The sequence below is a fragment of the Nuphar pumila genome, chromosome 5, assembly GCF_984573655.1.
Source record: "Nuphar pumila chromosome 5, dmNupPumi1.hap1.1, whole genome shotgun sequence".
NCBI lineage: Eukaryota > Viridiplantae > Streptophyta > Magnoliopsida > Nymphaeales > Nymphaeaceae > Nuphar > Nuphar pumila.
The window spans coordinates 28,060,100-28,073,696 of record NC_143253.1 but is presented as its reverse complement, the minus strand read 5'-3'; the positions used below and the strand labels follow the sequence as shown (position 1 = coordinate 28,073,696).

The 13,597-nt window shown below is 39.9% G+C and overlaps 1 pseudogene; it reads right to left on the bottom strand.

Moving 5' to 3' along the window:
- Nucleotides 1–6,053: 6,053 nt before the first annotated feature.
- Nucleotides 6,054–7,193, bottom strand: LOC149837234 (scarecrow-like protein 32 pseudogene; annotated as a pseudogene).
- Nucleotides 7,194–13,597: the final 6,404 nt, after the last annotated feature.

Below are 13,597 nucleotides of genomic sequence, written 5' to 3'. Positions count from 1 at the left end.
TTAACACTAAAAGAAATATCTGAACATGTGAACGTCAAGTACTACAAACACCCAACCAGACTTATGTACAACGTGCAGTCATTAAATAATTTTTTGCTTCCTTTGGTAGGATAAAGATTAGACACCATTGGAGTAGAGACAGGTTTGGCGCCAAGCATCTGTGCACGATCAAATAAGGCATACACATACCTTTTCTGATTTAGAAATAATCTCTTAGAAAAGTGATGAACTTCGACTTCAAGAAAGTAGTGAAGATAACCCAAATCTTTCATGGCAAACTCATGATTGACTGTGCCAACAAACCCATTTATCATCATAAGATTACTTTCTGTGAGAATAATATCATCAACATAGAGTAGGAGAAGCATTATTCTATGACGACTTTGATAGATAACCAAGGATGAGTTAGCAACACTAAAATAAAATCCCATAGAGAACAGGAACGTACCAAACCGGTCACACCAGGCTCGTGGAGCTTGTTTTAAGTCATACAAGGCTCGATTTAATTTGCACACAAAATCAGGGTTATCTTTATCATGGTACCAGGGGGGTGGTCGATATAGACATCTTGAGTCAAGAACCCATGCAAAAATGTATTCTTAACATCTAACTGTCTAATATCCCAATTATAGGCAAGAGCTATTGTCGGAACTATTCTAATAGATGGAGGCTTTATAACAGGGAAAAAAGTCTCAGCAAAATCTACTCCTGGTATTTGACTGAATCCTTTAGCCACGAGGCGTGTCTTAAGTCGTTCTACAGTTTCATCACTTTTAATTTTTGTTTTGAACACCCATCGGCTTCCAATCATATTTATGCTATATTTGCGAGGAACTAAAACCCACATGTCATTTTGTTTGAAGGCAAGCAACTCTTCTTCTATAGCTTGACATCAATCAGGTTTTTTAATGCTTCATTAACTGCTTTTTGTTCAAGGGGAATAGTTAGGGCCAAAAATATTTGGGATTAGGTTTAATTATCTCTTCTTTTGATCGAGTAACCATAGGATAAGTATTTTGGACATTCGTGTTGAAAGAGTCAGAATTCATAACTTAAATGGGATTTTCTTTCGGTTGAGACATCACAGTTTTGGGAGGCTCATAATTGTCAAGAGTTTGAGAGTCATCAACAGGAGGGCTAAAAGTATTGTCTGAGAAAGTATTGTTTCGACAGTTATCCCTGACGCCCACTTTCTTGAAACTAAAATCCTGTTTACAATAGTTAGAATCAATAAATCTAACTAACTCTTTGTTGTCTGCTATGGAGGCAAACAGTGTACTAGGAGATATGTAAGAAAAAACATGCTCATCAAACACAACATGTCAAGATATAAACACGACCAGTAGGTGGGTAGAGACACTTGTACCCTTTGTGAAACTTACTGTATCCCACAAATACACATGGTAGTGATCGTGGTTTAAACTTATTCTTGTTGTATTCTCTGATATATGGAAAGCATCTGCAGCCAAAAGATCTCAGACAAGAAAAATCTGGTTGTTTCTTAGTTAACAACTCAAAAGGTGACTTCATGTGGAGATTTGGAGATTTGGAGATGGAAGCCTATTAATTAGCCATACTGTCGTAGAGAAGGCTTCAACCCAAAATCGTGTTGAAATATTACTATGAAAGATCATAGTTAATCCAAGTTCAATAATGGAGCGGTGTTTACACTCTGCCATACCGTTTTATTTGGGAGTCTTAGGGCAAGCTTTCACATGCTTAATGCCTTTTTCTTTTAGGAACTTTTCTAGTACATAGCTATGGAACTCACCTCCTTCATCAGTTTGAAAGATTTTTATTTTCTTTTTAAATTTAGTCAACACCAAATTATGAAATTCAATAAATTTTTCTATGAACTCAGATTTAGCTTTTAATGGATAAAACCACGTGAATCGAGAATATTCATCAATAAAAACAACATAAAATTTAAACTGTTGGAAAGAAAATATTGGTGTTGGTCCCCACAAATCACAATGAACCTTGTCAAACAACTGAGAGCAATGTTCATCAACTTGAAGAAATGGTAGCCTGCACATTTTGCCCATTTGACAACTTGGGCATAGAGAGAAAAACTTATTCTGTGCAGTTGCCTCAATGGACTTATTTTTTATTAAAAACTCTACTAGCTGCATATTAGGATGTCTGAGTCTCGCATGCCAGACGTCCCTGCTAACAGACCAAAAATGAGTAGAGAAGAAGATCTGCTTGTTTTCCGGTGTGACTTCGTAGAGACCGCCAACCCTATTGCCCTTCATTAGCACTTTGATGCTGGTTTTGTCCTTCACCAAGAAACCATTAAATGAAAACTCAAATAAACAAGGTATATCAGAAGTTAACTAACTAACTAACGGAGATAAGACTCTTCTTAATTTCAGGAACAACAAGAATATTCTCAAGAACCAAATTTTTGCTGCCAACTTTTAAGTTGGTTGTTCCTATGTGAGTAATAGCAAGTCCAGATCCATCACCAATCATAAATTTTTTTGGCCCATGATACTTACAAAGATTGTTAAGCTTACCTGCATCTGAAACGACGTGAGCAGTGGCTCCTATATCTGAAAACCACGCATCATCTCCATTGTCAGAAAGCTCCAATGCTACAGAAGCTTGAGGAACGTCTTCAGCCTGAAAGGCCTGATTGAACCGATGCCAACAATTTATAGCACTATGATTTGGTTTCGAACAAATCTGGAAAATCACACCATTTTCCTTATTCTTTGCTTGAGCCTGATTTCATATCTGGCCATTGAAAGATTTTTTTTTTGGATGAAATTATTTTCACAATTTATAGTCTGGCCTGCCTGGGTAAACTCGCGTCCTTTTGAAGAAAACTATCGCCATTTATTGAAGAATCAAATTTTTTTATTGTCAGTTTTTTTATTAAAAAAGGCTGAGTGATTATTCACGCCTTCATATAAATCACATCTGGTTTGATGACTTTGCAACAAGCCGACAACTTGTTTGTACGACGAGATTGACAGTTTGAGCATGGTCGTAACAAAAGATTCATAACCAACTCCAAGACCATCAATAACCAAAACACCTTGGTGTCATTTTCAATAGGCTTGCCTATGGCACTCAGCTCATCACATATATTTTCGAAGTTTTTGATATAATCAACCATTGGCACTTCATTCTTTCGATGAAGTTGCAATTTTTGAACGAGTAGAAATTCTCGCTCTTTAGAAACATGAGCGAAGAAGGTTATTAAGGCATTCCATACCTCTCGAGACATTTGAAGACCAACAACGATGCCAAGAACTTCTTCCGCAAGAGTACCAGTAATCCATCCTCGCAACAAGATGATCTGATTTCCTCTATGTCAGTTATTCAAGATTCATAGCAGCACTCGTAGGAGTCTGCATGGATTGAGATGGCATGGGGTATTCTCCGTCAAGAAATCCTGCCATGTCTTGACTTTCAACAAGACCAAGAAACTGAGTTTGCCATAACAGAAAATTGTTATGGTTGAGTTTGATTGTCATAAAGTTAGTGACATTTAGGTTAAAATGATATGGGTATTTTATCGAAAAGGTCGACTCTACTCAAGTGACAGCCATAATAATAAGAGCAATAAGGCAAAGAAAAAAAAAATCTCTCACCAGGCCACGAGCTCTGATACCATGAAAACAAAAAAAGCAAGAAGCAATGAGAAACACGAATTTTACTTAGTTCGGTGTTTATGAACACCTACGTCCACGGTGTAAGACTCTACTCAACGTGGTGGTTGAGCAGGTTCCATTGAGCCTTTATATAATGTTTTACAAGTTATCAACACATGAGGAGTCTCGTTATTTTCCACATCGTGAACTCCTCTCGAAGAGTTCATATTAACATGAACCTTATCACTTTTCGTTAACTTCCGATTATCCGAACTCTTCATAAAGCTATCCGGATTATTCATAGAGTTTGAACTCTTCACATTACTCTTCCTATCTGGATTCTTCACATTAGCATTATAGACTGGACTCTTCATCACAATAGCATTAACGGTATTGGCTGGACTATTTATTAAGTTCAAACTCTTCATTGTTGCCTTATCACTGTCACCAACTTCCACAGGTGAGTTAGCCCATCAACTCTCCAATGTAGATGGCAGAGGCGGGGGACAAGGTAAAAACCTCCACCCCCTCTCAAAATTTTGCCCTCTATTCATGCTTTCATCTTCGCACGAGTTTTGACTTTAACCTCCATCTCCATTTTTTCATGTCCTCAATTCCCTATCCAAACTAAGCTGGTTTTTCTCCGGTTCACTGCCATTTTTAAAGGTATTTTAGTTATTTTACTAAATGGTATCGAGGACCGGGCAGAGCGGGGCAAAAAAAGAGTAAATCCATCCCCCCTTCATCTCCACACTGGTTATGATTTTAACCTCAATCCCCGCCTTCATTCCTGTTTCATCACTTCATGTCCATCTCCGATCCAAATGGGATTAGGCGGGGGCATGACCCCGTTTTCCACCGGTCCACTGCCATCCCTACTCTCCAAGCCCCTTTGAGGGTGATGAACTTCAGCTGATCCTCCGAGCTTGCCTTGACTAAAAACAAGCCGTCCCTGAATGCCGATAAGGAGATCCCCTTCGTGCCGGCCCACTGCCCCCGAAGGGATTCGATCGTAAATAGGTCGTTCATTCAATTGTCCGTTAAATAACCGGGGAAACCGGCTAACACTGTTAGTCCCTCCCATAGGAGCCAACAGTTGGGAGTACCGGCTCGCCGGTATCTGCACCCTCGGCCGAGGATTTTTCAGGTTTGCCTTCACCACCTCCACCGCCGATTTCTTCAGTTGCAAATGGCCCTTCTACACAACATGTGCCCATGGCCAAGACTCAGGCTCCTGTTCTTGGGTTATCCTTGAATCCTCGCAGCCATCCTGGCCCTCTGAGACGCTCTTCCCTCTGTCCGGTGGCGGAGGCCATCCATCCACCTCGTCAGTCCGCTTGTTCCCCCTGCTTCAGCACCCATGACCCCTATTGCACTAGCTGCGCTTCAAAAGAGGCTCGAAATTCTCAGACCACAAAGGGTCAGCGTTGCGAGTGCATTTGTGATAAAAGCAAACAGAATCAGAGGGCTTTTGTCAGTGAAGATGGCAATCTTATCTTCAGAGTTGTTTTTAAGTTTAAGACCTGTTAGCTACTCGTTTTTGACAGGGCGCGAACTTTTGATTGGGTGTCTTTTAAGTTTTGATTTCTTTTATATCTTGAATGCGTTAATCAGATGAACGTCTTAATCTGAAGGTATTCTACCTGACTGTTATGTTTTTCAAGAGCAATCGTGCTGAATGCGTGTTCTGGTGAATATATATTTTAGAATTGCTTAGGATAGGAATGACGTTGAAATAACGTTTTTTGTTGCCTTATTTTTATTTAGCCTTCCCATGATTGTGCGTTGATATTGAATGAGATTTGAATTAGGTGCATTGTTGATTGTATCCGAATTTTATGCTTGCATATTCCATTGTTGTAGAAAAAATCTGTTTCACGAGTTTTCGTGTGGATTTTGAAGCAATCAACACGCTGTCCATGTTCGTTGCGATGCTCACCAACTGTTCGGTAAAACGTCCTAATAAACAATCCAGCCCTCTTGTGACCAAATTTGGAGCTGAATGTTAAACCTCTTATTGTTGATTCATACTCGTTGTCAATTATTAAAAAAAACTCATTTGGAACGCATTTTAATCCCCTAAATGTGTGGGGGGCAGTTGTGTGTCAACCCCTACTCGCTGCTCGGTGATTCCCTAGTTGAGTGTTGAGTCGGTCAAGGTAGAACCGCGATACAAATATTTTTAATTTACATTTTTTTACCTGTTGTTACATCACTAAAATTCCCACATACGAACACCTCAAAGAGATTGAATTCATCTATGAAAAACCCCCATTCAGCATATTTTGGTTGTATTCATACTGGGGTGTGTTTCTAGGTCGTTTCCAATCATCTCCATCGTATAGGCACCGTCACACACACGCACGCAAAGTATATATAAGTTTGATTGCAGGAATAATTTTCTATTATGGTAAAACAAAGCCAAATGCAAAGGCCAAGAAACAATGTGCATTAGTAAAAAGAAGGCACCCAGATGGTAGCAAACACAACATTGTGACCCTTCCACGTGAGGATAAGTCCTTCCTCCTCTATCTTCACTCCCCACCCAGCTGCATGGTCGGCCAGAACACACTTGGCACTTGCAAATGTGTCGTTGCTCGCCGGCATTCTGCGAAAGCAGGCCTTCTTCATCCTCTCCAACCACCTAGCCCTGGATTCAAGCCGCTCCACCCTCTGTACCCCTTCACAAGCCACAACATTCTCTATCTTGAATCCGATATCCGACTCATACCACTGCCTCTGCCAACTTGCTTTAGGCAGAACTGTCTCGACTGCGTCGAGCGGGATCCAGAAGTACTCCATGGCTGATCTCATCCTCTGGACCGGGTCCGTGGAGGTGAGGTCTGCATCTTCATCAACCAGGATGAAAATGGTGGGCTCGAGCTCTCTCACCATGCTAAGAAACTCATCTCGGAAGCAAAAACCTGTTTTCTGGGCCGTCTCATCCGGTACATAGTGCAGCATCATTTGGCAATTTATGATCAGTGCTTCTTCAGACTTCACCCCTCCAGCAAGCCTTGATGCACGTAGGTGCATGAGCAGGTTTTGAATTCCGGATATGACCCTGAACTCGAACGGCACATGGCGCATCCTTGCGAAGTTGACCAACCGGAGACCGAGCTCATCATAGGAAGTGTTCAATAGGGGTGGTGTTCTAAGGTTTGAGCTAGACACAGTGAGCCTGACCAATGGAGGTCCTCCAGGCCTCTTGGACAATAAGTCTATTAGGGTTGCGTACTGCATGCAATGGGTTATACCAAAATCTATGATATGAACCAATGTATAGTCGTTGACCGCCTCGAAGATTGCTGAGTTCGCAACGCAGAAGCCGAATCTGTACCATGGTGTTAGGTCGATGAAGTAGGCTAGGTCCATGACAGAGAGCTTAGAGGGTTCATAAGAGGTCAGTGTTTCCAAGCCCCCATACTTGGTTGCCCTAGTGACAAGGGCCTTGAGGAAGGCATAGGTGAGCCTTTGGTTGCTGTCACCATCAGGGCTAGCATAGTTGTTCAATACCCACATGATCTGCTGGGATAAGGTGAAGTCGCCATTCTCTAACGCTGAGGCACAGTGCAAGAGGAGCTTCTCCATGAATCTTGAATCGCCGTAGTTATCGATCCGTCAAGATAGTCCTTTCGCCGAAGAAACCAGGATGTTTGGTGATGGTGCACTATCGATGAAGTCGAAGTTGATACAGTGTGCCATCATGTTCCCAAATATCATCTTTTTACCTCTTTCAATCATCAAAAGCTTGTTGGTTCCCGCATGAATTGTGTATTAGGATCTTTCGTGTGTTATATCTCTACTTTTGCACGCCACATTGAATACTTGAATCCTTATGAAAATTCAACATATTAGTGCAATAGAAAACTGTGTGTGTTGTGAGAGAGAGAGAGAGAGAGAGGTATGAAATGAAATTTTAGACGTAATAGAATGCCGTTGAAACTTGAAGACTGTGTTTAATCACGGAATGGGAAATGCTTTTTTGTGGTCTTCTAGGAGATACGTGTGGTGCAGACTCAGTATACGTTCAGCTTTAGTGTTGCAGCATTTTCAGTGGGACCCGCAGTCAAATTGACGTGGGGTCCATGCAATGCTGCCATGTGATTGGTCCCTGACCTAAGGTATGAGCTAAGCATAACTGGTCCCGTCAAGGAAACATGAAATGCTCACGTTTTGGGACCCCGAGCAGGTGGGGTTTGGAGAAGGAAACGTGCCAAATGACAAGATATATAGAATCTTTTAAGTGGGCCCACACTCCTGCAGACAATGGGCCCGAACCCACTGCAAAACATTGGAAAAAAATTATATAGCTTGTTGAAAATGTATTAACAAATGAAACGTGCACGTGAATACGCGCAAGCACCACATACTTTCATCACACTTGATCAACGGTGGACAAGGTGCAATCACATTGCACACTTTTGATGTGCAATGTGATTGCAGCTGATCGGCGCTCCTCCATCTCTGGGGTACAGCATGTCAGCTGTGGGGCCCAACAGAAGATGGAGGGCAGATCAGATGCATCAGCACACTAAAGTGTGCAATGTGATTGCACCTGTTCGTCCTTCCACTCAATATGATACACAAACAGGTTATTCACTATCATCTTTTTTGGTTTTTGGAATGAAATACAAACATTATTAGAACAGATAAAATAAAAACACTGTTCAGGAGGCAACAATCATCCCTATCCTCACACCCTAATGTCAGACTCATACCCCTTGTAACATTTCTTTGTTATTAGTTGTTTTATCAAATATTTATCAAATCTGGCACAGTAGATGAATTCAGCATGGTCAATTTGATAGGAATCGGCCCTTGGATCATGTTTCTTTTAACATCAAAATATGATTCTGAACACAAAATTTTGGTATTTTTATGATTGTTGATTTTTGAATCACTAGAAAATGATGCACATAGTTTGTATTCCAAGAATTAAAACACTGATCTTCACTAAATGTAGCATGTAAATTACATCTACTGGGTTAGATTTGATGAAATTTAACAAGCTGCAAAATGAAGATAAGGATGAGTGGATCCATCTCTTTACCCCATGAACCTAAAACATCACACAATCTAATCCAAAATAAGAGTTCAGACTAGCCTTTTAAAGATAATAAAATCCCCTATTTGCAATACAAACCAACCATTGAGCAAGTTAATATTTTTTTTCCGCTTTTTTATAGATAAGCTGTGGTTTGGCGGACCCCTTCCAGTTTATTAAAAAATTAAGTATGAGAGAAGTACAAGTATACACGAAACAAGGAAGCAAAAGCTGAACCTCCTTAATTTGGAGGTTGCCAGTCAGGGGGTTGATCTTTTCATGACATTCTCCTTCACGATCTACCAAATTTTGTTAGATGACTGGCCAAAAAAAATCATGTGATGAGGAATGTTCCTCGCTTGTATTCTCTACAAAATAATGAGCAAGTTAACTAGTCTAAATGTGCGTCACTGGAATATGAGAACTAATGTGTGAACCGCCATTTTTATAGGTTTTTTGTTCTTTTCTCTTGAATCTAACCGTACGGATGTGATCTACAATCTCTTGAATCATTCGATTTTGATGCATAAACAAGATCTTTTTTAATGCTTTAAAATCAATGGCTCATCACCTTCATAAATATTAAAGCATTCAAAAATCACATTTTTTTCATCGAAAATACATGATCCAATGGTTGATTCCTAGCAAATTCACCATGCCAAGCACATCCACATGGTTGGATTTGCAAAAAAAGTGTTGAAAATACCCATATTTCTAGTTCTCATATTCTAGTGACTCGTCTAAATGATTAACATCTCTACTTCTTTCCTCCTAGTCCAGCATCACCAGGTCACTTATTCCCCCTTAATTGATTCATTTATGGTTCATGGCAATAAGAATTGCTTGCCTTGACCTCAGGAGAAGAAGATAAACAAGAATGCATTGAACTAAACTTGTGACTAAAACAGTCATTGGATCATCATTCGCTAGTTCCAAACAAGTTCCACTGAGCCCAAGTACTTAGCCCTTCAAGCTCGGCTGCATTGAACTAAACTCATTCCCAAACTTCGGTCTCTTGAGCCTAGATTGGCTTGAGCTCAAGCTTGAATTTGCATTCATTCTCTCACCAATGTTGGTATACTTGTTAGCTGTTAAAAAAATGTGAAAATTTTGTATAATAAGATGAGCTTGGGAAATTATGCATCTAATGTTAGAAAATATTTTACCCACTAATTTTTTTTCTGTCAGATAACTGGAGAAAAACACCTCACTCACTCGCAAGCTCATAAAATTAGTGTACAAAATCCATGTGATATTAAATTGGCCTGGTTAATATAGCAGAATAGCTAGTTCGACCAAGCGGGTAAACCATTCTAAAAGAAATAGCAGGTAAACATGCTGTCATTATCGTCTCCAAGAAAAAATGCAGTAGTAAAGCAGGCATTATGCGTTACAATGACTGTTCTTCTTTGATCTAGTGGTTTGTGTAGAGAGATCAGAGAAAACTGTACTGAGAAAGTGAGAGTTGTGTGAAAAGAAGACCAGAGGTGAAAATGACCATTCCATTGGGAATCTCTAGACGACAACAAGAATGCTTAATTAGCACGCTTAGCATGCAGCTCCGCTGCTAATGACCATCCATCTCAAAATTTCTCTAAATAGACACCACAACCATCTCGAGAAATGCCAAGATAGGTGGCTGTCAAGCAGGTCGGTGCATGCCCACCACTTAGTAAAGCTGTATATAACGTGAAATCTTTCAAAAATCGCTAAACATAACTTTTTTCCTGAACATCGCTAATCAGAGAAGTGATTTTCTTTTTTTTTGATAGGCAAGCTGGGGTTAGAAAGACCCCCACCAGTTATACAATACCATTGGGATTTGAACTTGCAACGTCCCAACACAAGATGTCGTGCACTAACAGTTCCTACCAAACAATCAGAGCCCCCGTTGGTCAGAGAAGTGATCTTCTTTCTTCTTCTTTTTGAAACGCAAGCTGTGATTATAGCATACCCCCACCAGTTATTATTCAACATACCACTGCAGCAACGTCCTACAAGGAGACGTGCACTGACAGCTTCTACCAACCACGCGGAGCCCCCGTTGGTCAGAGAAGTGATTTTAGAAGATCACTATTATCGCTAAACAAGACAGCAATTTTCTCCTGATAATTCTCAAGCATACAAGCGATTTTGAAAGTCACCGGCATGTCCATCGACTCTTAAAAAAATGTTGTTAAATGACGCTTATGGCACGTGGGGACGCCGAGGACATGTGTTGCATAATCGGGCTTCCCATACCAAACTAAGTACTCAGGCCCAATCACTGGATCTGCTCTCCACACAAACCCACACTCTTGGTTTAAAGATTTAATCTCTCTCTCTCTCTCTCTCTCTCTCTCTCTCTCATGCACATACGTCTTGTGCTAATTGTTTGAGTTTCAGGTCCCGAATGGTACTTAAAAAGCAAACACGGTACGTTAGAGAAACAGAGGAAAAGGCAATGGATAAGATTGCGTACATGCTGGGGAGAATTAGAACTTACATTTTGGTGAAGCAGGGAAAGGACATCTTCCAACGGCGGCAGCAGTGGAACAGAGAAGGGACGTACGGGCAAGGGTCCCAAGGAGCGGATGGACCGAAGGACGAATAAAAAAGGAAAGAGGGAGCCTTTAAATATTATAGATAGGGAGGAAGGACGCGCCACTGCATTATCATTGGTGGGGGGGCAAAAAATCATGTGGGTATCCCTGCATTTGTAACTGTCACGATAATGGGATTTGCCTTAGCAGAATGGCTCAAAACAAATACAGGTAGGGATGGTAAACGAGCTGGGCACGGGCTCTCGGCTCGTTAACAGTAAACTCCTGCTCGGGCTCGACCTGTGAAGTCGCGAGCCGAGCCGAGCAATGCCCAAGCTCGTTACAAGCTAAGCAGTATTAGTCGAATACTAGTTGGCTGGTTTTTTTTATTTAAAAAAATTTAAAGCCTTTTTTAAATTTAATAATATATATATATAGAGAGAGAGAGAGGAATAGCTGCCTACGGCCGTCTACTGCTAGTGGGGTGGGGTTATAAAGTTGTTTTTCTCAAATCTGAGTGTTCAGCATGGTCGATTTGCTAGTAAACAACACTTGGATGTGTTTTTCAGATTAAAAAGTATGATTTTTAAAGTATTGAATATTTATAATATTTATAAAAATTTTACATCATCACTTCTCAAATTTTATAAAAACCTACCTGTACATCAAAATTAAACTATGCAAAATTCCATTCTTATAAAATCAAACAAGTAAAACACATCGATCTATATTGTCAAAATTCAGAAAACATGAAAAAGATCCCTTCAAAAGCCCCGTAAGCAACGGTAGGTTGAGATCGGTGTAGCCAGCTACTCTCTCTCTCTCTCTCTCTCTCTCTCTCTCTATATATATATATATATATATATATATATATATATATGACGAGTCTGCACGAGCTGAGCGGAGCTTCCCTTGTTCATACTTGGCTTGAATACCTAAATAAGCCGACTCATAGCCTCCTAGTTCTCAAGCTGAGCTAAACATTTCATGAGCTGAGTCAAAACAAGTGGCGTTTTCCAGCCCTAACCCTAGGCCCTGGCTGGGCAATTTAACACACATAAAGAAGAGTCAAGATCAGGTGCAATTACATGGCACAAAATTTGTGCATTAATCACTTGATCGTCCTCCATCAGGCCTTTGGGCTCCATAACTGACAGGTCCTGTCCTCAAGAATCATATTGCACATGATCTTTCCACCGTAAAGAAGGCCACGCCCCACAAAAGTGTCACCACAATCCTATTATATATAGATGAAGCCAAAGCATGATGTGAGTGATCTTTCCCCACTTGGTTATATTAATGTAATTTGGTTTCTTATTTTTCAGTTAGATTTTGAATGTAACTTTCATCCTACTAGGCCACGGTGGCCCTGCCTTTCTGGTTTGGGGCCACTGTAGTTGGAAGTACTCTGTGGTGGGCAGGAGGGTCCAATATTGGACGAGCCGAGATCTCATAATTAGACCAAGTACCTACCACTTAGAATGCAATTTCCTTTGATGATTTTTCTATTTTCAGGAGACATGTATTTGTTTCGGACAGTTATGTTTTCACCTTTTTGTTTCTAATGTCGCGGGGTGTTTCCTTCTATGCCCGTGACAAGTATCAAACCCATAATTTTTTTTTTTAAAATTTGCTAAGCACAAAAGCAATTTTATGAATTGCTAAACATAACAGTGATTTTCTTCAGACTGATAAATAGAAAAGAGGAGCAAATCCACTGATCAAACCCCAGTACAGCACAAAGTACTCGGGCCACACAAAACACAGAAAATAGCTAAGGGGTAGCGATTTTCTGTGTTCTGCATTTACACTCTATAAAGCACCCAAGCCTCATTCTCTGAAATATGGACAAACAAAAGCTAAGAGTGGCACATTCTTTATAACCCCATTTTGTCTCCCACTAATTTATACAGAAGATGGCTCAAATATCGTGAAATTTATAAAAAACTTGCGATAATATCACGAGAAATTACCTGAAAGTTCAAAACGGCAATTTCTTGTGAGATTTTCAAACCGTGACAAATATCGCAATGTTTACTGTTTTAGCAGATATTTATCACAAGATTTTCATTTTTAAAAGTGTTTTATTTATATTTTCTTATAAAAATTATTTTTTTATTTTATTTTTTATTGCCAAGATTTTGCAGAAAAAATGCAAGATTTATGAAAATTTTCAAAATCTCGAGTTTTTAACTCACGACATTTTGCCGTTTTTAACTTTTGTCACTATGCATCCACATCATAACCATGTACCAGATAAATGGCCTGGTCGGGTGAAACTTCACGGGGAGAAAAAAAGTTGTCTTGAAATAATATGCCAAAAAATTTATAAACCTTTGAGATCCCTACACATCTAAGATCCAAAGCAGAATATTTTTCTTTATCTCTGGAATTCTAAGCGAAGAACTATAATAGGATTTCCCTAA